Raw genomic sequence first — 25,315 nt, 5'->3', positions numbered from 1 at the left:
AATGCCAAAAGTCGAAAACGACTAAACATACTAAGACCCCACTAACTATAACCGAAACTCCACAACGAGCTTTTGATAGAGTAATTGTAGATACTATTGGTCCACTTCCAAAATCGAATAATGGAAACGAATACGCAGTAACACTCATCTGCGATTTAACCAAATACCTAGTAGCTATACCTATACCAAGTAAAAGTGCAAATACAGTAGCAAAAGCTATATTTGAAGATTTTATTCTAAAGTACGGTCCAATGAAGACGTTCATTACGCCCATGGGAACAGAATATAAAAATTCAATTATTGAAGATCTATGTAAATACTTACATATTAAAAACATAACTTCAACTGCACACCACCACCAGACTGTAGGTACCGTGGAGCGAAGCCACAGAACACTAAATGAGTTCATTCGTTCATACATCTCAGTTGACAAAACAGATTGGGATGTATGGCTACGATACTTCGTATATTGTTTTAATACAACCCCATCTATGGCACATGACTATTGTCCATATGAGCTAGTTTTCGGTAAAACTTCAAATCTACCAAAACACTTTAATAGCATAGATAAAATAAAACCCCTTTATAATATAGAAGATTATGCTAAGGAATCCAAATTTACATTAGAACAGGCAATTAAGAGAGCTAGACTAATGCTAGAATCTCATAAGCTAAAACAGAAAATTAGTTACGACAAAACTAGTTTAGATTTCGATTTAAAAATAGGAGATCAGGTTTTATTGAAAAATTAAACAGGACATAAGTTAGATTCGAAATATACAGGTCCTTATAGGGTAGAACAAATAGGAGATAGAGATAACATAACTATAATAAATAACAAAAATAAAAAACAAATAGTACATAAAGATAGATTAAAAATGTTTATTTCATAATTGCATTTAACATGGCCATGTTTAGAAATACTTATGAGTGTAACCATGTTTAGAAATACTTTTACACTCCATGTTTAAAAATACTTCTTCTTTTAATACGTATATTATTCCCAATTCCATTCTCTTTAAAAGAAAAATAAATAAGAAATTAAAAAAAAAAAAAAAAGATTAAAAACAAAAAAAAATAAATATTCCTTTAAGTAAAATATATTAACAAAACAAGAAAGAACGCTATAGTCGAGTGCCTCGACTATCAGATACCCGTTACTCAGCTAAAGGGACCAAAGGGAAATGGAAATAAGCAAGCAGCAAAGCAAGACTGAAATGCGCCACCTACCGGCGGTAGAGAGATTTAAGCGTTATGGGCGTTAGGGTGGGCGTGGCAAATTTTTTTTTTGGTCAATCGATAGGTATTGACGAGACCGATACAGTTCAGTTAAAATTTAGTATCAAGCATGAAAATTGTGGGCGCCACAGGCTTGGGCGGTTTGTGGGCGTTAGAGTGGGCGTGGCATACTCGCGTATCAAAATTGCGCTGCCTACAAAGCTACGGAATCTAAATCTGAAATCCTGATTCTATATCTTTGATAGTTTCCGAGATATCCACGTTCATATTTACGATTTTTTGAAGTTTGGGGGCGGTTTGTGGGCGATAAAGTGGGCGTGGCAAACTTTTTCTTAAGTCAATCGATAGGTATTGATGAGAACAATACATTTCAGTTAAAATTTTTATTCTAGCATCAAAACTGTAGGAGCCACAGTTTTGGGCGGTTTGTGGTCGTAAAAGTGGGCGTGGCACTCTACTGAAACAAACTTGCGCTGCGTAAGAAGCTCAGGAATCTGCACGCCAAATCTCAATAGCCTAGCTCTCATAGTTTCCAAGATCTCAGCGTTCATCCGGACAGACAGACGGACAGACGGACAGACGGACAGACGGACAGACGGACAGACGGACAGACGGACAGACGGACAGACGGACATGGCTAGATCGACTCGGCTAGTGATCCTGATCAAGAATATATATACTTTATGGGGTCGGAATCGCTTCCTTCTGCCTGTTACATACTTTCCGACGAATCTAGTATACCCTTTTACTCTACGAGTAACGGGTATAATAACTTCATAATATTACGTTATTTTTTAAAAGGAGGGAGATGTAGTATGCACTTATATCGAATATCTACTGTACCAAGTGTACTTGAAACAAACACACTGTAACACTTTGTTGCATTGTTTTTATAAACAAAAGGCTCGGTCAAAATCCCTAAGTGGCCGAAACATGAGTCGATCGGCGCGCTTAAAGAAAGTGCAAGTGTCAGCATTCTGTTGCACACGCCGGCCGCTCAGCCAAACTCAAGTACATACACATGCCCTCGCGCTCCAGCCAAAGAGAGCATAATTAAATACACTTTATATACATAAGATATACATAGCCATCTCTCTGCCGCCCAACTGTAAGCAGCGCAGCAACGAGAATTAGGCTTACTTAGATCCTAAGGCAAATTGTAAAATCAGAAACAACTTGACGTTGGAAGCGGCATTAACGCTGCCCCAATCATGCAAACCAAATAAATAAAGAATATAATAACACTACTCAAAAGGATGTGTTCTCAATAAATGGATAAAGATTATTAACATTTCCAACACAAGGAGTTTTCACACAACAGTCCATTTATTTTCTAAATGTATATTTATTAGTTGTAGAAACAAAGTTAAAACAAGAAAGGAAGTTAGCTTCGGCAAGCCGAAGCTTGTATACCCTTGCAGCTATAATTATTATATTTAAAAACACAAAAAATGATATTCCCAATAGTATAAGATAATATGTCAAAAGACACCGAAGCTATTTTGTTTCATATTATTTTCCTACCAATTTTCCGATCGTTCCTATGGCAGCTATATGATATAGTCGTCCGGTTTTGATAAAATTAAATTCGAAATTCAGAACTAATTAAAAAATGTTATTTCCAAGCGTAGGAGGTTATATGTTAAAAAACACCGAAGCTATAATTTGTTTCATATTATTTTCCTACCAATTTTCCGATCGTTCCTATGGCAGCTATATGACATAGTCGTCCGATTTTGATAAAATTAAATTCGAAATTCAGAACTAATTAAAAAATGGTATTTCCAAGCGTTGGAGGTTTGGAGGTTATATGTTGAAAAACACCGAAGCTATAATTTTTTTCATATTATTTTTCCACAAATTTTCCGATCGTTCCTATGGCAGCTATATGATATAGTCGTCCGATTTCGATAACATTTAATTCAAAATTATTTAAAAATTGTTATTTCCAAGCTAAGAAGGTTATATGCTAAAAAACACCAAAGATATAATTTGTTTTCATTTTTTTGTCCGATTATTCCTATGGGAGCTATAAGATATAGTTGTCCGATCCAGCTGGTTCCGACTTATATACTACCTGCAAAAGATATAAGACTTTTGGGAAGTTTCAGCCCGATAGCTTTAAAACTGAGAGACTTGTTTGCGTAGAAACGGACGGACAGACGGACAGACGGACATGGCTAGATCGACTCGTCTAATCATGTTGATCAACAATATATATACTTTATGGGGTCGGAAACGTCTCCTTCACTGCGTTGCAAACTTCTGACTGAAATCAATATACCCTCTGCAAGGGTATAAAAAGGAATACAAAAAACACACACACATCTCTACAACACGTGCCTGCTGGAAGGGACCTTCCCCGACAGGTGGAAGCGCCAAAAACTTCTGCTTCTGCCAAAGCCAGGGGAACCAGCGGGCGAAGCCTCTTCCTATAGACCCATCTGCCTGCTGGACACTGTGAGGAGTTGAATAACTCCCCACAAATAAAAACAGCAGCAGATGGCCGCTTGCCAGATACGCGGCGAATTCGCGTAGTAAAGGCGCGGCGAGGAGAGCGAGAGAGTTTGGAGACCAACGAAGGAGAGCGAGAGAGTTTGGAGACCAATGAAGGAGAGCGAGAGAGTTTGGAGACCAAGGATGGAGATCGAGAGAGAATGGAGACTTCGCGGGCAGAGCAAGAGTGCCGTGTGCAAAAGCGGATAACGGAACTCCACCGGACTTTGGACTCTCCCGTGAACTTTGGACCGGGAGAGGAAGTGCCACATCTCGGCGGTGGAGCGGCACACAGGCGTGCCACAAGCATCACGGGAATCAGCGGGACGGCAGCAGTGGGCGGAGCATCGATTGGAAGCGGTACGGGAACGACAAGTGGGTCATCCAGGAGGCACGGACTTTGGACCCAGAGTGGAGAGATCCAGCGGGCCGTGCGTAAAAGGGAAATAACGGTTCCCGGAGGCCCTATATAAGGCCGCAGAGCGCTGGCAGCTGCATCAGTCGATCGCAAGGAGTCAAACCGTCAAGATCACTCAGATACCAAAGTGAACAATCAAACAACCAGATAATCTACAAGGGAGCAGCAGCAAGTCGAGTCGCCAGAGAAGCAGCGCCGTGGGAGCCTACAAGGAGCGAGATTGCTACGTCGAGACGTTCGGGATTGGGATACCAGGAATCTCCGAATTGAGACGCAGGTAGCTGAGATCCAGAGGGCATCACACGGCTAGGTCAAGGCGGTCGATTAACCCTGTCCACACAGTCCTGGCGTTACGCCTGGAAAGAGTATAACAAGCCAGAAGGGAGAGCGGTCGATCTGTAAGGTCTCGAGTGGAATTGTCCAGGAGAGCCCTACGGATTCGACTTGCGAGGTCCCGGAGCGGCGTGCCCGAACCACGAGTATAACAAGCCAGAAGGGAGAGCGGTCGATCGGTACGGTCTCGGGTGGAATTATCCAGGAGAGCCCTACGGATTCGACTTGCGAGGTCCCGGAGCGGCGTGCCCGAACCCCGAGTACCAAAAGCCACACGGAAACGTCCCGGACAAAAAGCAAAAGGGTGAGACTAGGGTGGAACGTTCGTTTACACTAGGCGTGGAAGCGAAGTAAGGCGCGAGGCAGCTTCCTGGCGTTCCGCCTTGACTGTCCGCGCGGGCTGAGCAGAAACCCCAGAGGGACCATCAGGGACAGAGCAAGGGACAGGCGGCGGTGTGTCGAAAGGGGCGATCCTGGAGAGCGCAGCTTCTGTTCACCCTAGTCTGAGAACGGTGACGCTTCCCTAAGCCCGTACGGCCGATGCCCCTCGCGAATCCGAGTCGTTACCAGCCGTCACCAAGTCACGCGTGAGAAGTGAACAGCGAGCGAGCGTCTTCAGGGAGCTGCGAGGATCTTCAGGAAGCGGCGAGGATCTTCAGGGAGCTGCGAGTATCTTCAGGGAGCTATAGGACTGGAGCACCGAGTCGTCAAGGCGAGAGGTCGTCGAGTCAATCAGGACCGTCGGATGCACCGAAGGTCACAAGCAACGAGTCAAGGCCAACCAAGCGACTAATACACTTGAAATAATATACCCGCAATAAAACCCAATACGAACCCGTGAATTCTGTGCTTTCTCACTGAGCTACTGGGCGGTCACGTTAATATAAATTTGGTGGGACGAACACACAATATACTGAGCTAGCCGCACGAATCTCGTAGCGAGCAAACCATAAAAATCAGTTCGTTACATCTGGCGCCCAACGTGATTGTCCCAGCAGTGAAAGCAATTTAAACAGAATGGGGAAGAAGTGGATCTACCGGCTTAAAAAGGAGGATTTCGCCAATGTCGCACAGAGGCTTAATGTCACCCTGGACGGCAGATTAGAGGACATGAGAAAAGCATTATCCGAGTATTACTCAGAAACGGATAATGACCCACAACTCGTTGACATCTGGGCCGATTTGGAAGCCACATACCACGACAAAGCCGGCCGCAGCATCACGTTAACAACCGCCGAAGCGGACAACTTAGTGGCAAGCCTGAGCGTTGACAACCTACAAAAGGAGGCAAGCAGGAGAGAATCAAGCCAAGACAGGAAAACAACAGCGCTGATCTCGAGACCCAATCAATCAGACTATGCAAGGATCGCTAACCAGGTCCGCGAATGGTCGTTCAGGTTCGACGGGGCGGAAAAACCGTTCGAGTTCCTGGAGCAGGTGGAATGGTCCGCCAACACATACGGCTTGAAGTTAGACATGATTCCCCGAGCGATGCCTGAATTGCTGAAGGGAAGGGCTTTGAAGTGGTTCATCGCCAACAACAAACAATGGAAAACCTGGGCGGAGTTCATAGATAGTTTCCACACATACTTTCTACCGAGAGACTTCTTCACCAGGCTGGCGGATCAGGTCAGGCAACGGAAGCAGGGCTTCAGCGAGTCGTTCAAAGACTACAGACGATGGTGAGGCCACTTAATTACTCCGCTATAGAGACCCTAAGGATCATCAAGGAAAACTGCACCCCAGTCTAAGGATATTCCTAAGGGCATACAAAGTGTCGGACCTGGACACGCTGATGATATTAGCAGACGAGTATGGAGAACTCGAAAAGGAGCGGGAAGCGTTCGCGCAGGAAAACAAATTCTCTAAGAACAAGTCGGCATCGCCAGCGCAGGTAACATGCAGAAGATGCGAAGAGACAGGAATCCAGGAGACACGGGGAAACGACCAATGGTCGCCACCTAACCGAGTACCACGGCAGCAGGCAACAGGAGCACCACGCGGAGGCCAATGGACACCACCACAACAGCAACAGATGCAACCAGCAAACAATGTTTGGAGGCCACCAAGTACAACACAAAGGCCTCGTGAAACGACACACATCACAGACCCCCAGGAGGCCTGCCGAAAGTGCGGCGGTCATGGACACTGGGCGCGGGGATGTCAGCACCAACGCCTGTTGTTCTGCTGGGTGTGCGGGCAGCAGGCGGGAAATGCCCAGCGATCTCAGCCGCAGAGAGGCGAGCGGGGGTCGCAAGATGCTACCTCTCCAAACTAACGGGAAAGCTGATCGAGGAGGAGCAGCAGTTGTCCGCAGTGGTGACGATTGGTGGGGGCACATACAAGGCCACAATCGACACCGGGGCAACAGCAAGCTTTATAAGCAAAGAGCTGGCGGACGGCCTGGCTGCCCTCGGAAAGATTACGAGGATACGACGGCAAGTTAGGTTGGCAGACGGAAGATGTGGCGGAATCGATGAGCAGCTGGAGGTGGAAATCGCGTTCGGGAACAAGCGACTGAGCATGAGCCTGCTGATAATACCAGGGGTAGTGGATTCATTGGTGTTGGGATGGAATTTTCTAACACAAGTCGGTACCGAAATTAAGTGCGCTGGACACGAAGTGATAATACCGGCCAGGAATCGTCACAAGGGATGGCTCGAAGAAAAGTTGTCGGTGGCAGTCGTACAACGGACAAGCGAAGATGACGACACGACGAAATTCCTGGAGGCAGAGCTATCGACTTTCAGCAGCATGAAGGGAGCATCAAACATGGCAGAGCATCAGATCACGATGAAAGACGACAAACCAATAAAGCAGCGATACTATCCCAAGAATCCGAAAGTTCAAGGGGAGATCAATGCGAAGGTGGACGAGCTTCTCCAAATGGGATACATAGAACACTCAACAAGCCCATACAGTTCTCCCATCGAGATGGTTAGGAAAAAGACGGGCAAATGGAGACTGTGCGTCGACTTTGGGCAAATAAACGCCAAATCTGTAAAGGATGCCTACCCGATGCCCCAAATAAATTATATTCTCGACCAACTGAGGGAAGCACGGTACATCAGCAGCTTGGACCTAAAGGATGGGTACTGGCAAATCCCACTGAAAGCGGACAGCAGGCAGTTTACGGCGTTTACAGTGCCGGGGAAAGGTTTATTCCAATGAAGAGTAATGCCATTCAGACTTCATTCAGCGTCTGCGACCTTTCAACGGGCGCTGGACCGGGTGATCGGCCCCGAAATGTCGCCGCACGCATTTGCTTACCAGGTCGACATCATAGTGATCGGGCGCTCGCTGGAAGAACACAAGGCCAACCTAAAGGAAGTGTTCCGACGACTAAAAGAGGCAAATCTGAGATTAAACCCGGAGAAGTGCCAATTTTTCAAGAAAGAGCTGTTATATCTCGGTCATCGAGTGACTAGCGAAGGAATAGGCACGGATCCGGAAAAGGTAGCAGCCATCGCCGAACTAGAACCACCATCGACAGTAAGAGAGCTCCGACAGTACCTGGGCGTTGCATCATGGTACCACCGATTTGTACCTGACTTCGCAAAAATAGTCAAACCTCTCAACGACCTGCTACGCAAGGGCAATAAATGGGTGTGGACACAGGAACATCAGACGGCGTTCGAAGAGGTGAAGGCAAGACTCGTCGCAGACCCCGTACTGGCATGCCCGGACTTCGACAAACCATTCATCTTGCAAACTGACGCAAGCGACTACGGCATCGGGGCAATCTTGACCCAGGAAACTGAACGAGGCGAAAAGGTAATCTCGTACTCAAGCCGAACGCTCAACGGCGCTGAGAAGAATTACTCAACGACCGAGAAGGAGTGCTTGGCAATCGTCTGGGCAATCCGAAAGCTCAAGCCGTATCTGGAAGGTTACCACTTTAAAGTAGTAACCGACCACATGGCACTGAAGTGGCTCAACAGCATAGAGAGCCCTTCAGGGAGGATCGCCAGATGGGCCCTGGAGTTGCAGCAGTACGACTTCGAAATAGCGTACAGGAAAGGGCAACTCAACGTGGTGGCAGACGCTTTGTCAAGGCAGCCACTGCCGGAAACGCTTCGAGTGATCAAGGAGACGTCGGCGGCGGAAGCTTCTGCAGCATGCAGCTGGATTCTGGAAATGCGCGAAAAGATAAGGACCCAGCCGCAAAAGTATCCGGACTACGTGATGGAGGGTAACACCCTGTACAGGAATATACCTCATAGAGCGGGCAGCGAAGGTGTTGCAACATGGAAGATGTGCGTCCCGAAAGCTCTACGGGAAACGGTGCTGAAGGAGAACCACGACTCACCGGCGGCTGGCCATGTAGGAAGCCGAAAGACAATAGCACGTCTGGCAACCCGGTACTACTGGCCAGGAATGCACAGAGACGCCCGAGCCCACGTGCGAGTATGCGAGACATGCATGAGATTCAAGCCGAATCAGATGCAAATGGCTGGGAAAATGCTTACGCAGGTGCCAGAGGAGCCATGGGCTACGGTATGTGCGGACTTCGTCGGACCCCTGCCGCGTTCGAAGCACGGCAACCAAATGCTGCTGGTATTGATAGACCGGTTCTCCAAGTGGACTGAGTTGGTGCCGCTGCGAAGCGCGACGGCCGAGTCCCTAAAGAAAGCTTTTAAAGAACGCATAATCGCGAGTTATGGGGTCCCCAAAATAGTCATAACGGACAACGGAGTCCAGTTTACCAGCAAAACTTTCAAGAGTTTCCTGGCTGAAGGAAGGGGGAAGACGGCACAGAGCAGAGAGCTGTACCGTAGATCTGGGTAGTAAGAAGGAGAGGCCGATGGAAATAGCGGGATTGAGCAAAGAAGAAGGCTCGGAACCGAGGTGTCGTTAAAGGGAGCCCAGGCTCCAGCTGAACAATCAAAATCGACGAGCATCATGAGCACATGTGACGAGGAGCGAAGCGCGCAAGATGATGGCTGCCCACCAGCCGTCCGGAGGATCTAGCCCGGGGCAAGGATGGTCGGCAGCCCGGCCTACCCGAACCTCGCGGCGGATCTCCGGGCGGGGCGTCCCCGAGCCGGTTATCAGCTCCGACAGCGACGTTGAGTTGGTGGAGGACCCGCGGGTGGAGCAACGGCGATGGCGGCTTCGCAGAGCGGTCAAGCGGGCCGACGGACGCATCCCGACTGGCGCTGCGGAGGTGGAGTGGGCCAGCGAAGAGCCGCCCCAGGACCAGCTAACTCCCAGTAGCCATGCCGAGGCTGTGGTAGCGGCTACGTGGGAGTTTCGACGAAAGTGCGAGGCGCGAAGGCGGAGCGAGGAGCGGCGGTTAAAGGAGATGGAGGAGTCGCCGGAGTGGCAGGCCCAACTGCGAATGGCCGAGGAGGAGGAGCAGCAGCTGTGGGGAATCCGGGGTACCCACCCACGCCGAGGTATGCGCCCGAGCCCTGCATCCCGCCGCAAGAAGTGGCAGACGACTGGGCGTCCTCACTTCCACGGTGGCTGCACGAAATCCCGCCCACACCGCGGTACGAGGGGTCACCACAGTGGACGCCAGCACGACCGCCTCGCCGAGGTTCGAGCAGACACCACCGCAGCAGTAGCCACCACAGCGGCAGCAGCTCGAGCGCGAGCAGCCACCACCGCAGCAGCAGCCATCACCGCAGCAGCAGCCACCACCGCAGCAGCAGCCACCACCGCAGCAGCAGCCATCACCGCAGCAGCAGCCACCACCGCAGCAGCAGCCACCACCGCAGCAGCAACACATCCGGACGGACATACCGGCGGCCCATGTGAGCCACAGCACCCGGACGTTCGTGGCCGAAGGAGTAAGGTGGCGACAGCAGACGGTTGTCTGGACCTGGCCTGAGGGACCCGTAGAGGAGACGGCAGCGACGGAGGAGCCCCGAATCTGAGAGGAAAGTGGTTCCCGGGTGAGCCCGCTGGATCCCAGGACCCGTGGCAGACCGGAGCAGTGGGCGCCACCGACGCCGAGCACCGGACCCACAACGCCAAGGACAGGGCCATCGACGCCAATGTCTACCGGGAGCGCGACACTAACCGCGGAGCCTCTGGAGCGAGGACCCTGGGTGTGGCCTGAGCCCGTGGAAAACGGCCGTCCTCCGCTCAAGCGGCAGCACTCGGCGCCCGAAGTATCCGAGGTGGTGGCACGGCCGAAATTGTCGCGGACGGTGTCGGCGCCGGAGGGCCAGCGATGGCGAGAGATCGCGGAGCATGAGTGGCCCGAAGGGATCGCGGAGGCTCCGGTGGTAGAGGAGGCTCGCATCCTGGGCGGCAGGCGCAGCGTGCGCGTATGGCGAGAGGGGCGCGTGTTCCGCGTCCGGTTGGGGCTGGCGGGCACGAGAGTGTTCGAGGAGCGGCAATAAAATTTGAATAAAACGAAAAACAGAGTTTGAAAAACCGGCATAGAACGGGAAACGCGGCTGAAACAGGGGCCAGAAGTGAGGGGCATACATGGCAGCTCCAGCATCCTGAAATCAATATTGGGTTAATACAGGAAGCAGCCAAGCGACACCAAAATACTTACCTGCAGCGAAGCAAATGCGAAGTCCTCTCCGCACCAGCTTTCGAGTGTTGGCAGCGTAAAGCCAGGCTCAGCCGGCTGAGGACGATTGAAGGGCGAGAGAGAGAGACAAGAGGCGAGAGAGGTCGTGTGGAGAGAGAAAGGATGAAATAGAAAGGAGTGAGGAAATGCGAAAACTTACCTAGAAAGTTGCAAAATCACCATGAGCCAGGGAAGGGGGCGCCTCGATAGGCGATCGATTGGCACTAGATGAAAGTGCGATCGATGGGTACACGTCAAATGGTAATATCGGCCAAAGGTGGAAATATCGCAACGAGCAGGTGGCAACGCCGCACCGTCGATATCGATATCGCACATCGATCACGCACGAATGGTGTGACCAGGCGGAGGAAGCAAATAAAAGGAGTAGAACGCAGCGATGAGCAGCGAGCTGGGGATCGATAGCACACGAGTATCGATGTCCCAGTGGAGTCAGGAAAGATATCGGCGCCGGAGATTCAAGTTGCTACGAGGAGGATGACCAGCGCTGTAGAAACTCAACGGAGTTAAGAGCGTCGTGGGAGCATCGAGGGAGCAACGAGGGAGCGCCGCGGGAATCACAAGGACTCGAAGGCTAGGATAAACAAGAAAACGCCGGAGAGTAGGAACAAGTTTAAAATGTTTCCCAAAGTAAGGGGGGAATGTGAGGAGTTGAATAACTCCCCACAAATAGAAACAGCAGCAGATGGCCGGCCGCTTGCCAGATACGCGGCGAATTCGCGTAGTAAAGGCGCGGCGAGGAGAGCGAGAGAGTTTGGAGACCAACGAAGGAGAGCGAGAGAGTTTGGAGACCAATGAAGGAGAGCGAGAGAGTTTGGAGACCAAGGATGGAGATCGAGAGAGAATGGAGACTTCGCGGGCAGAGCAAGAGTGCCGTGTGCAAAAGCGGATAACGGAACTCCACCGGACTTTGGACTCTCCCGTGAACTTTGGACCGGGAGAGGAAGTGCCACATCTCGGCGGTGGAGCGGCACACAGGCGTGCCACAAGCATCACGGGAATCAGCGGGACGGCAGCAGTGGGTGGAGCATCGATTGGAAGCGGTACGGGAACGACAAGTGGGTCATCCAGGAGGCGCGGACTTTGGACCCAGAGTGGAGAGATCCAGCGGGCCGTGCGTAAAAGGGAAATAACGGTTCCCGGAGGCCCTATATAAGGCCGCAGAGCGCTGGCAGCTGCATCAGTCGATCGCAAGGAGTCAAACCGTCAAGATCACTCAGATACCAAAGTGAACAATCAAACAACCAGATAATCTACAAGGGAGCAGCAGCAAGTCGAGTCGCCAGAGAAGCAGCGCCGTGGGAGCCTACAAGGAGCGAGATTGCTACGTCGAGACGTTCGGGATTGGGATACCAGGAATCTCCGAATTGAGACGCAGGTAGCTGAGATCCAGAGGGCATCACACGGCTAGGTCAAGGCGGTCGATTAACCCTGTCCACACAGTCCTGGCGTTACGCCTGGAAAGAGTATAACAAGCCAGAAGGGAGAGCGGTCGATCGGTAAGGTCTCGAGTGGAATTGTCCAGGAGAGCCCTACGGATTCGACTTGCGAGGTCCCGGAGCGGCGTGCCCGAACCACGAGTATAACAAGCCAGAAGGGAGAGCGGTCGATCGGTACGGTCTCGGGTGGAATTATCCAGGAGAGCCCTACGGATTCGACTTGCGAGGTCCCGGAGCGGCGTGCCCGAACCCCGAGTACCAAAAGCCACACGGAAACGTCCCGGACAAAAAGCAAAAGGGTGAGGCTAGGGTGGAACGTTCGTTTACACTAGGCGTGGAAGCGAAGTAAGGCGCGAGGCAGCTTCCTGGCGTTCCGCCTTGACTGTCCGCGCGGGCTGAGCAGAAACCCCAGTGGGACCATCCGGGACAGAGCAAGGGACAGGCGGCGGTGTGTCGAAAGGGGCGATCCTGGAGAGCGCAGCTTCTGTTCACCCTAGTCTGAGAACGGTGACGCTTCCCTAAGCCCGTACGGCCGATGCCCCTCGCGAATCCGAGTCGTTACCAGCCGTCACCAAGTCACGCGTGAGAAGTGAACAGCGAGCGAGCGTCTTCAGGGAGCTGCGAGGATCTTCAGGAAGCGGCGAGGATCTTCAGGGAGCTGCGAGTATCTTCAATGAGCTATAGGACTGGAGCACCGAGTCGTCAAGGCGAGAGGTCGTCGAGTCAATCAGGACCGTCGGATGCACCGAAGGTCACAAGCAACGAGTCAAGGCCAACCAAGCGACTAATACACCCGTGAATTCTGTGCTTTCTCACTGAGCTACTGGGCGGTCACGTTAATATAAATTTGGTGGGACGAACACACAATATACTGAGCTAGCCGCACGAATCTCGTAGCGAGCAAACCATAAAAATCAGTTCGTTACATTTGGCGCCCAACGTGATTGTCCCAGCAGTGAAAGCAATTTAAACAGAATGGGGAAGAAGTGGATCCGACTTAAAAAGGAGGATTTCGCCAATGTCGCACAGAGGCTTAATGTCACCCTGGACGGCAGATTAGAGGACATGAGAAAAGCATTATCCGAGTATTACTCAGAAACGGATAATGACCCACAACTCGTTGACATCTGGGCCGATTTGGAAGCCACATACCACGACAAAGCCGGCCGCAGCATCACGTTAACAACCGCCGAAGCGGACAACTTAGTGGCAAGCCTGAGCGTTGACAACCTACAAAAGGAGGCAAGCAGGAGAGAATCAAGCCAAGACAGGAAAACAACAGCGCTGATCTCGAGACCCAATCAATCAGACTATGCAAGGATCGCTAACCAGGTCCGCGAATGGTCGTTCAGGTTCGACGGGGCGGAAAAACCGTTCGAGTTCCTGGAGCAGGTGGAATGGTCCGCCAACACATACGGCTTGGAGTTAGACATGATTCCCCGAGCGATGCCTGAATTGCTGAAGGGAAGGGCTTTGAAGTGGTTCATCGCCAACAACAAACAATGGAAAACCTGGGCGGAGTTCATAGATAGTTTCCACACATACTTTCTACCGAGAGACTTCTTCACCAGGCTGGCGGATCAGGTCAGGCAACGGAAGCAGGGCTTCAGCGAGTCGTTCAAAGACTACAGACGATGGTGAGGCCACTTAATTACTCCGCTATAGAGATCCTAAGGATCATCAAGGAAAACTGCACCCCAGTCTAAGGATATTCCTAAGGGCATACAAAGTGTCGGACCTGGACACGCTGATGATATTAGCAGACGAGTATGGAGAACTCGAAAAGGAGCGGGAAGCGTTCGCGCAGGAAAACAAATTCTCTAAGAACAAGTCGGCATCGCCAGCGCAGGTAACATGCAGAAGATGCGAAGAGACAGGAATCCAGGAGACACGGGGAAACGACCAATGGTCGCCACCTAACCGAGTACCACGGCAGCAGGCAACAGGAGCACCACGCGGAGGCCAATGGACACCACCACAACAGCAACAGATGCAACCAGCAAACAATGTTTGGAGGCCACCAAGTACAACACAAAGGCCTCGTGAAACGACACACATCACAGACCCCCAGGAGGCCTGCCGAAAGTGCGGCGGTCATGGACACTGGGCGCGGGGATGTCAGCACCAACGCCTGTTGTTCTGCTGGGTGTGCGGTAGAGTAGGCGTCAGGAGCGTTGAATGCTGCCAGCAGGCGGGAAATGCCCAGCGATCTCAGCCGCAGAGAGGCGAGCGGGGGTCGCAAGATGCTACCTCTCCAAACTAACGGGAAAGCTGATCGAGGAGGAGCAGCAGTTGTCCGCAGTGGTGACGATTGGTGGGGGCACATACAAGGCCACAATCGACACCGGGGCAACAGCAAGCTTTATAAGCAAAGAGCTGGCGGACGACCTGGCTGCCCTCGGAAAGATTACGAGGATACGACGGCAAGTTAGGTTGGCAGACGGAAGATGTGGCGGAATCGATGAGCAGCGGGAGGTGGAAATCGCGTTCGGGAACAAGCGACTGAGCATGAGCCTGCTGATACTACCAGGGGTAGTGGATTCATTGGTGTTGGGATGGAATTTTCTAACACAAGTCGGTACCGAAATTAAGTGCGCTGGACACGAAGTGATAATACCGGCCAGGAATCGTCACAAGGGATGGCTCGAAGAAAAGTTGTCGGTGGCAGTCGTACAACGGACAAGCGAAGATGACGACACGACGAAATTCCTGGAGGCAGAGCTATCGACTTTCAGCAGCATGAAGGGAGCATCAAACATGGCAGAGCATCAGATCACGATGAAAGACGACAAACCAATAAAGCAGCGATACTATCCCAAGAATCCGAAAGTTCAAGGGGAGATTAATGCGAAGGTGGACGAGCTTCTCCAAATGGGATACATAGAACACTCAACAAGCCCATACAGTTCTCCCATCGAGATGGTTAGGAAAAAGACGGGCAAATGGAGACTGTGCGTCGACTTTGGGCAAATAAACGCCAAATCTGTAAAGGATGCCTACCCGATGCCCCGAATAAATTATATTCTCGACCAACTGAGGGAAGCACGGTACATCAGCAGCTTGGACCTAAAGGATGGGTACTGGCAAATCCCACTGAAAGCGGACAGCAGGCAGTTTACGGCGTTTACAGTGCCGGGGAAAGGTTTATTCCAATGGAAAGTAATGCCATTCAGACTTCATTCAGCGTCTGCGACCTTTCAACGGGTGCTGGACCGGGTGATCGGCCCCGAAATGTCGCCGCACGCATTTGCTTACCAGGTCGACATCATAGTGATCGGGCGCTCGCTGGAAGAACACAAGGCCAACCTAAAGGAAGTGTTCCGACGACTAAAAGAGGCAAATCTGAGATTAAACCCGGAGAAGTGCCAATTTTTCAAGAAAGAGCTGTTATATCTCGGTCATCGAGTGACTAGCGAAGGAATAGGCACGGATCCGGAAAAGGTAGCAGCCATCGCCGAACTAGAACCACCATCGACAGTAAGAGAGCTCCGACAGTACCTGGGCGTTGCATCATGGTACCACCGATTTGTACCTGACTTCGCAAAAATAGTCAAACCTCTCAACGACCTGCTACGCAAGGGCAATAAATGGGTGTAGACACAGGAACATCAGACGGCGTTCGAAGAGGTGAAGGCAAGACTCGTCGCAGACCCCGTACTGGCATGCCCGGACTTCGACAAACCATTCATCTTGCAAACTGACGCAAGCGACTACGGCATCGGGGCAATCTTGACCCAGGAAACTGAACGAGGCGAAAAGGTAATCTCGTAATCAAGCCGAACGCTCAACGGCGCTGAGAAGAATTACTCAACGACCGAGAAGGAGTGCTTGGCAATCGTCTGGGCAATCCGAAAGCTCAAGCCGTATCTGGAAGGTTACCACTTTAAAGTAGTAACCGACCACATGGCACTGAAGTGGGCAACTCAACGTGGTGGCAGACGCTTTGTCAAGGCAGCCACTGCCGGAAACGCTTCGAGTGATCAAGGAGACGTCGGCGGCGGAAGCTTCTGCAGCATGCAGCTGGATTCTGGAAATGCGCGAAAAGATAAGGACCCAGCCGCAAAAGTATCCGGACTACGTGATGGAGGGTAACACCCTGTACAGGAATATACCTCATAGAGCGGGCAGCGAAGATGTTGCAACATGGAAGATGTGCGTCCCGAAAGCTCTACGGGAAACGGTGCTGAAGGAGAACCACGACTCACCGGCGGCTGGCCATGTAGGAAGCCGAAAGACAATAGCACGTCTGGCAACCCGGTACTACTGGCCAGGAATGCACAGAGACGCCCGAGCCCACGTGCGAGTATGCGAGACATGCATGAGATTCAAGCCGAATCAGATGCAAATGGCTGGGAAAATGCTTACGCAGGTGCCAGAGGAGCCATGGGCTACGGTATGTGCGGACTTCGTCGGACCCCTGCCGCGTTCGAAGCACGGCAACCAAATGCTGCTGGTATTGATAGACCGGTTCTCCAAGTGGACTGAGTTGGTGCCGCTGCGAAGCGCGACGGCCGAGTCCCTAAAGAAAGCTTTTAAAGAACGCATAATCGCGAGTTATGGGGTCCCCAAAATAGTCATAACGGACAACGGAGTCCAGTTTACCAGCAAAACTTTAAAGAGTTTCCTGGCCGAAGGAAGGGGGAAGACGGCACAGAGCAGAGAGCTGTACCGTAGATCTGGGTAGTAAGAAGGAGAGGCCGATGGAAATAGCGGGATTGAGCAAAGAAGAAGGCTCGGAACCGAGGTGTCGTTAAAGGGAGCCCAGGCACCAGCTGAACAATCAAAATCGACGAGCATCATGAGCACACGTGTGACGAGGAGCGAAGCGCGCAAGATGATGGCTGCCCACCAGCCGTCCGGAGGATCTAGCCCGGGGCAAGGATGGTCGGCAGCCCGGCCTACCCGAACCTCGCGGCGGATCTCCGGGCGGGGCGTCCCCGAGCCGGTTATCAGCTCCGACAGCGACGTTGAGTTGGTGGAGGACCCGCGGGTGGAGCAACGGCGATGGCGGCTTCGCAGAGCGGTCAAGCGGGCCGACGGACGCATCCCGACTGGCGCGGCGGAGGTGGAGTGGGCCAGCGAAGAGCCGCCCCAGGACCAGCTAACTCCCAGTAGCCATGCCGAGGCTGTGGTAGCGGCTACGTGGGAGTTTCGACGAAAGTGCGAGGCGCGAAGGCGGAGCGAGGAGCGGCGGTTAAAGGAGATGGAGGAGTCGCCGGAGTGGCAGGCCCAACTGCGAATTGCCGAGGAGGAGGAGCAGCAGCTGTGGGGAATCCGGGGTACCCACCCACGCCGAGGTATGCGCCCGAGCCCTGCATCCCGCCGCAAGAAGTGGCAGACGACTGGGCGTCCTCACTTCCACGGTGGCTGCCCGAAATCCCGCCCACACCGCGGTACGAGGGGTCACCACAGTGGACGCCAGCACGACCGCCTCGCCGAGGTTCGAGCAGACACCACCGCAGCAGCAGCCACCACAGCGGCAGCAGCTCGAGCGCGAGCAGCCACCACCGCAGCAGCAGCCATCACCGCAGCAGCAGCCACCACCGCAGCAGCAGCCACCACCGCAGCAGCAGCCATCACCGCAGCAGCAGCCACCACCGCAGCAGCAGCCACCACCGCAGCAGCAACACATCCGGACGGACATACCGGCGGCCCATGTGAGCCACAGCACCCGGACGTTCGTGGCCGAAGGAGTAAGGTGGCGACAGCAGACGGTTGTCTGGACCTGGCCTGAGGGACCCGTAGAGGAGACGGCAGCGACGGAGGAGCCCCGAATCTGAGAGGAAAGTGGTCCCCGGGTGAGCCCGCTGGATCCCAGGACCCGTGGCAGACCGGAGCAGTGGGCGCCACCGACGCCGAGCACCGGACCCACAACGCCAAGGACAGGGCCATCGACGCCAATGTCTACCGGGAGCGCGACACTAACCGCGGAGCCTCTGGAGCGAGGACCCTGGGTGTGGCCTGAGCCCGTGGAAAACGGCCGTCCTCCGCTCAAGCGGCAGCACTCGGCGCCCGAAGTATCCGAGGTGGTGGCACGGCCGAAATTGTCGCGGACGGTGTCGGCGCCGGAGGGCCAGCGATGGCGAGAGATCGCGGAGCATGAGTGGCCCGAAGGGATCGCGGAGGCTCCGGTGGTAGAGGAGGCTCGCATCCTGGGCGGCAGGCGCAGCGTGCGCGTATGGCGAGAGGGGCGCGTGTTCCGCGTCCGGTTGGGGCTGGCGGGCACGAGAGTGTTCGAGGAGCGGCAATAAAATTTGAATAAAACGAAAAACAGAGTTTGAAAAACCGGCATAGAACGGGAAACGCGGCTGAAACAGGGGCCAGAAGTGAGGGGCATACATGGCAGCTCCAGCATCCTGAAATCAATATTGGGTTAATACAGGAAGCAGCCAAGCGACACCAAAATACTTACCTGCAGCGAAGCAAATGCGAAGTCCTCTCCGCACCAGCTTTCGAGTGTTGGCAGCGTAAAGCCAGGCTCAGCCGGCTGAGGACGATTGAAGGGCGAGAGAGAGAGACAAGAGGCGAGAGAGGTCGTGTGGAGAGAGAAAGGATGAAATAGAAAGGAGTGAGGAAATGCGAAAACTTACCTAGAAAGTTGCAAAATCACCATGAGCCAGGGAAGGGGGCGCCTCGATAGGCGATCGATTGGCACTAGATGAAAGTGCGATCGATGGGTACACGTCAAATGGTAATATCGGCCAAAGGTGGAAATATCGCAACGAGCAGGTGGCAACGCCGCACCGTCGATATCGATATCGCACATCGATCACGCACGAATGGTGTGACCAGGCGGAGGAAGCAAATAAAAGGAGTAGAACGCAGCGATGAGCAGCGAGCTGGGGATCGATAGCACACGAGTATCGATGTCCCAGTGGAGTCAGGAAAGATATCGGCGCGGGAGATTCAAGTTGCTACGAGGAGGATGACCAGCGCTGTAGAAACTCAACGGAGTTAAGAGCGTCGTGGGAGCATCGAGGGAGCAACGAGGGAGCGCCGCGGGAATCACAAGGACTCGAAGGCTAGGATAAACAAGAAAACGCCGGAGAGTAGGAACAAGTTTAAAATGTTTCCCAAAGTAAGGGGGGAATGTGAGGAGTTGAATAACTCCCCACAAATAGAAACAGCAGCAGATGGCCGGCCGCTTGCCAGATACGCGGCGAATTCGCGTAGTAAAGGCGCGGCGAGGAGAGCGAGAGAGTTTGGAGACCAACGAAGGAGAGCGAGAGAGTTTGGAGACCAATGAAGGAGAGCGAGAGAGTTTGGAGACCAAGGATGGAGATCGAGAGAGAATGGAGACTTCGCGGGCAGAGCAAGAGTGCCGTGTGCAAAAGCGGATAACGGAACTCCACCGGACTTTGGACTCTCCCGTGAACTTTGGACCGGGAGAGGAAGTGCCACATCTCGGCGGTGGAGCGGCACACAGGCGTGCCACAAGCATCACGGGAATCAGCGGGACGGCAGCAGTGGGTGGAGCATCGATTGGAAGCGGTACGGGAACGACAAGTGGGTCATCCAGGAGGCGCGGACTTTGGACCCAGAGTGGAGAGATCCAGCGGGCCGTGCGTAAAAGGGAAATAACGGTTCCCGGAGGCCCTATATAAGGCCGCAGAGCGCTGGCAGCTGCATCAGTCGATCGCAAGGAGTCAAACCGTCAAGATCACTCAGATACCAAAGTGAACAATCAAACAACCAGATAATCTACAAGGGAGCAGCAGCAAGTCGAGTCGCCAGAGAAGCAGCGCCGTGGGAGCCTACAAGGAGCGAGATTGCTACGTCGAGACGTTCGGGATTGGGATACCAGGAATCTCCGAATTGAGACGCAGGTAGCTGAGATCCAGAGGGCATCACACGGCTAGGTCAAGGCGGTCGATTAACCCTGTCCACACAGTCCTGGCGTTACGCCTGGAAAGAGTATAACAAGCCAGAAGGGAGAGCGGTCGATCGGTAAGGTCTCGAGTGGAATTGTCCAGGAGAGCCCTACGGATTCGACTTGCGAGGTCCCGGAGCGGCGTGCCCGAACCACGAGTATAACAAGCCAGAAGGGAGAGCGGTCGATCGGTACGGTCTCGGGTGGAATTATCCAGGAGAGCCCTACGGATTCGACTTGCGAGGTCCCGGAGCGGCGTGCCCGAACCCCGAGTACCAAAAGCCACACGGAAACGTCCCGGACAAAAAGCAAAAGGGTGAGGCTAGGGTGGAACGTTCGTTTACACTAGGCGTGGAAGCGAAGTAAGGCGCGAGGCAGCTTCCTGGCGTTCCGCCTTGACTGTCCGCGCGGGCTGAGCAGAAACCCCAGTGGGACCATCCGGGACAGAGCAAGGGACAGGCGGCGGTGTGTCGAAAGGGGCGATCCTGGAGAGCGCAGCTTCTGTTCACCCTAGTCTGAGAACGGTGACGCTTCCCTAAGCCCGTACGGCCGATGCCCCTCGCGAATCCGAGTCGTTACCAGCCGTCACCAAGTCACGCGTGAGAAGTGAACAGCGAGCGAGCGTCTTCAGGGAGCTGCGAGGATCTTCAGGAAGCGGCGAGGATCTTCAGGGAGCTGCGAGTATCTTCAGGAAGCTACAGGACTGGAGCACCGAGTCGTCAAGGCGAGAGGTCGTCGAGTCAATCAGGACCGTCGGAAGCACCGAAGATCACAAGCAACGAGTCAAGGCCAACCAAGCGACTAATACACTTGAAATAATATACCCGCAATAAAACCCAATACGAACCCGTGAATTCTGTGCTTGCTCACTGAGCTACTGGGCGGTCACGTTAATAAAAATTTGGTGGGACGAACACACAATATACTGAGCTAGCCGCACGAATCTCGTAGCGAGCAGACCATAAAAATCAGTTCGTTACAACACTATAGGCAAGGTCTTCGAAAGGGTCATTGCAACAAGGCTTAACGCTGCTATGGAGGATGCCGGTGGACTCTCTTCCAACCAATACGGTTTCCGGAAAGGGAAATCGACACTGGACGCGATAGAGAGGGTCACCAACATTGCCGCTAAAGCCATCGCTGGTACCAGATGGAAGGGTGGGACGAAGAAGTATTGTCTAGTGGTCACGCTAGACATACGGAACGCGTTCAACTCAGCCGATTGGGGTAGGACACTGGAGGCACTACGGTCCTTCAACATCCCGGAATACCTGCTGAATGTAGTGCACATCTACCTCAGCAAAAGGGAGCTGGTCCTAGAAACCTCTGTGGGCCCCAGGACTTACGAGGTGACAGCCGGTGTTCCTCAGGGCTCGGTACTGGGCCCTCTGCTTTGGGACACGATCTACGACGGAGTTCTGAAGTTCCCACTGCCAAGCAGCACCAACATTGTTGGCTTTGCAGATGATGTCGCGCTGGTTGTGGTGGCCAAGGAAGTTGCTGACGTGGAGGCAGCTGCAAACTGCGCGATTCGAGCAGTGGAGGAGTGGCTCTCAGTGGCGGGCCTAGAGCTGGCCTAACACAAAACTGAAGCGGTGCTGATTTCAAGCAGAAAAGCAGTGGAGTCGGCGCATATTCAAATCGGAGTGACAACGATACCATCTCAGCGTGCCATAAGGTACCTGGGAGTCATGCTGGACACCCGCCTCTCCTACCGCGAACACCTTGAGTTCGTAAACAAGAAGGCAAGCGGGACCATAGGATCGCTCTGCAGGATCCTGCTGAATACCAGGGGACCGAAGCAGGACAGACGTAGGCTCCTCGCGACTGTTGTCAAGTCACAGTTGCAGTACGCTGCTCTAGTGTGGGCTGATGCCACTGCTGTGAGCAGCTACGTGCGAGGTGTTAACTCGTCGTACCGCCTGTGTGCCGTCAGAATTTCGAGTGCCTTCAGGACGATCTCGGACGATGAAGCGCTTGTCATCGCAGGCCAAGTTCCCCTGTGTGAACTGGTGCGGGAGGCAAGGGAGATTCGCGCGGCTCTAGCAGGCGAACAGGCGGACCACAGTACCAAGACTGAGGTGAAGAGGAGGGCCAGGATGCAGAGCGTCGATAACTGGCAGGCAATCTGGGACAACTCCAGCAAGGGTCGCTGGACGCACCAGCTCATCCCCAGCATAGAGCCATGGCTAAATAGGAAGCACGGCCAGGTAGATTTTTACCTCACGCAGGCTCTGAGTGGACACGGCTGCTTCCGAAGTTACCTTAAGCGCTTCGGACACGATACTGAGGACGGTTGCCCAGAGTGCGGCAGTGGTATTGTCGAGGACGCACAGCATGTCCTTTTTGAATGTCGCCGCTTTGGCTATGACCGCCAAATACTTATGGAGACCACCGGGGCAAGAGTTCGGCCAGAAACTTTTGTGCCCCTCATGCTGCTGAAGGAGGCGAATTGGGAAGCGACGGCAGCCTACGCAGCGAGCGTACTGCGAACGCTGCGTCGCACCGATAATGAGAGGAGAGGAGCTACAGCCTTGGCGGCTACCCTTGCGCGAAGCAATACCTTGCGGTGATACCGCAACCAGAGCTCCCTGTTGCCTGTACTTATATTTACCCTGTATATACGTAGTACGTAATAAATGAATATAAAAAAAAAAAAAAAACACACACACACACAGTTGTGAAAGCAGAGAGTGCGGACGCGTTCTAAAATCGCTCCGTTTATTCCTTAAAGTTTTCAGCATAAAACCAAAAGCGCAGCCGGCCATCCGGCGTGGAGCACTTGGGACACGCACCTGGACATCAGCTGGTGGACGGGAGGCCGTGGACAACATCCAGAAGCAGCTTGGGAATCTATCCCCAACAGGTTTGGCGGCCAGCCAGGGGCCGGACGTCAATGAGGGAGGGGAGGCATCTCTGGCTCTTATTTATTTATTTATTTACAAACTGCTTGCTTAAAGTTAAAACTAAAGCAACAGGGGTAGGCAGCCATAGCTACTTAGGCTGGCTTAAAGTCTATAGTTCAATTTTCTAATCGGTTCTTAATTACTAAGGGTATAATTCATTCATGGTATTCGCTTCTTAATTAATAAAGTACATTTCAGGTGTATTAACAAAGTATCTTAATTATAAGAGGTTTAATAAGTTAGATTTCTTAAGGAAATCGAGAAGTTGAAGGAGGTTGGTGGTCGTAGGATTGGAAAGAAGTGGAGTAAGGTTATTATTCGGGATGTGGGTTCGGTTGTAATTAAATGCAGTGCATTCGTGAAGGATATGGTCTATTGACATTGAGTTGTTATTGCAGAACTTACAGGGGTTGTCTGTAGCCTGAAGGAGTCTGAATTCATGGGTAAGTCTGGTGTGGCCCAGGCGTAATCTTATGATTCGGGTTTGGTCTTTTCGTGTTAGTTTGACTATTTCCTTAGCTTTTGTGTAGTCGCTTATGTTAAGATGGTTGCTGTTTATGGATTGGAACCAACTGGAGGAGTATTGGAAAAGATTGAGGGAGGTGCTACAGAAATGTTTTTTTTTAAATCTGTTTATGTCGGATTGGTTAATATTGCGTGTGGTGATCAGCGGTGCGACAGTTGCGTTTTTTGCGGCTTCGTCAGCAAATTCGTTGCCACTAATTCCAACATGGCTCGGAACCCACATGATTTTTATTTTGGGGTAGGCGTTATTTATTATACCACGAATTTTCGTAGGATAATAAGTGGAATTGTCTATGTTTAGAATCGAGTGAATTGCGGAAAGGGAGTCAGAGCAGATACAGATTTTTCCTTTGTTATTAAGGCCTATCTCGGTGGCTTCTAGTAGTGCGATAATTTCTGCAGTATTAACTGATGTATAGCTTGGAAGGATGGCTCTTTTTAGAACAATGTTCTTTGTGGTTATGGCATAAGCAGTTGTGTCTTGGTTTTGTGATGCGTCCGTGTATATAAAAGTGTAGTTGGTCAGTTTTGATTTTATGTCGAGAAATTCTTTTCTTAATATTGGCATGCTTGTTGTTGCTTTTTTATATTGGCTTAAATGTGTGTCTATAGCATCTGATCGTAAGTGCCAAGGGGGTTTCGATTTTGGTAAGATTTTTGTTGGGCTTATAGGGAGACCTAGGTTTGCACAGGACATAATAGTTTTGTGTAGGACTGAGTTCCTGTATTTCAGAGTTTGCTTTTTTGTAATCTTATCTATTATTGATTTTAGAGGAGTATCCGATGATGGCGTTATTGTATTAGACAATTTGGCTTGAAGATGATTTGTTCTAATGTCTAAGGGTGGTACGTTTGATTCTAAGTGTAAGTTGATGACGGGTGTTGAGCAGAAGGCTCCTAGTGCTGAACGGATTGCATTGTTGAGAAGGGTTTGGATCGGTTTGATTTGCGATTTTGGAGCTAGACCATAAAATGGTAAGCAGTAGTCTATTTTTGACAAACATAGACTTCTGACTATTTGGACTAAGGTCAGTGGCTTGCAGTTATATTTATCATTTGAGAGACATTTTATAATATTGATTGAATTTGTTAAGGATTTTGCTAGTTTATTTATGTGGGGTTGCCATTTGTATTGTGTGTCGAATGATAAGCCTAGCATTGTTAGTTCCGCTACTGTGCAAATAGAGTTTGTTACTGTGGAAAGTTGGCAGACACAGTTATGTTTTCTGCAGATGTGTATATGCTTGCATTTAGACAGGGATAACGACGCTCCAGATAAGTTGCACCAGTTACTGATGTCCTCGAATAGACTATTTAAGTTTATTGTTGGGTTTTTTGTTTCTTTAGGTCAACTATAATGTTGTAGTCGTCTGCAAATGCTGTAAAGTTAAGGTTTTTGTGTTTACTTATTGTGTCTGATAGGCTGTTATATGCAATGAGAAAAAGTATCACAGATAGGGGGGATCCCTGCGGTATTCCATTGTGAAGTGGTTGAATTAGTGAATGACTGTGGTTGACTTTAACTCTAATTTTTCGACT

This window comes from Drosophila subpulchrella, unplaced genomic scaffold (genome assembly GCF_014743375.2).
Source record: "Drosophila subpulchrella strain 33 F10 #4 breed RU33 unplaced genomic scaffold, RU_Dsub_v1.1 Primary Assembly Seq25, whole genome shotgun sequence".
Taxonomy (NCBI): Eukaryota; Metazoa; Arthropoda; class Insecta; order Diptera; family Drosophilidae; genus Drosophila; species Drosophila subpulchrella.
This window is presented reverse-complemented; position numbering follows the sequence as displayed.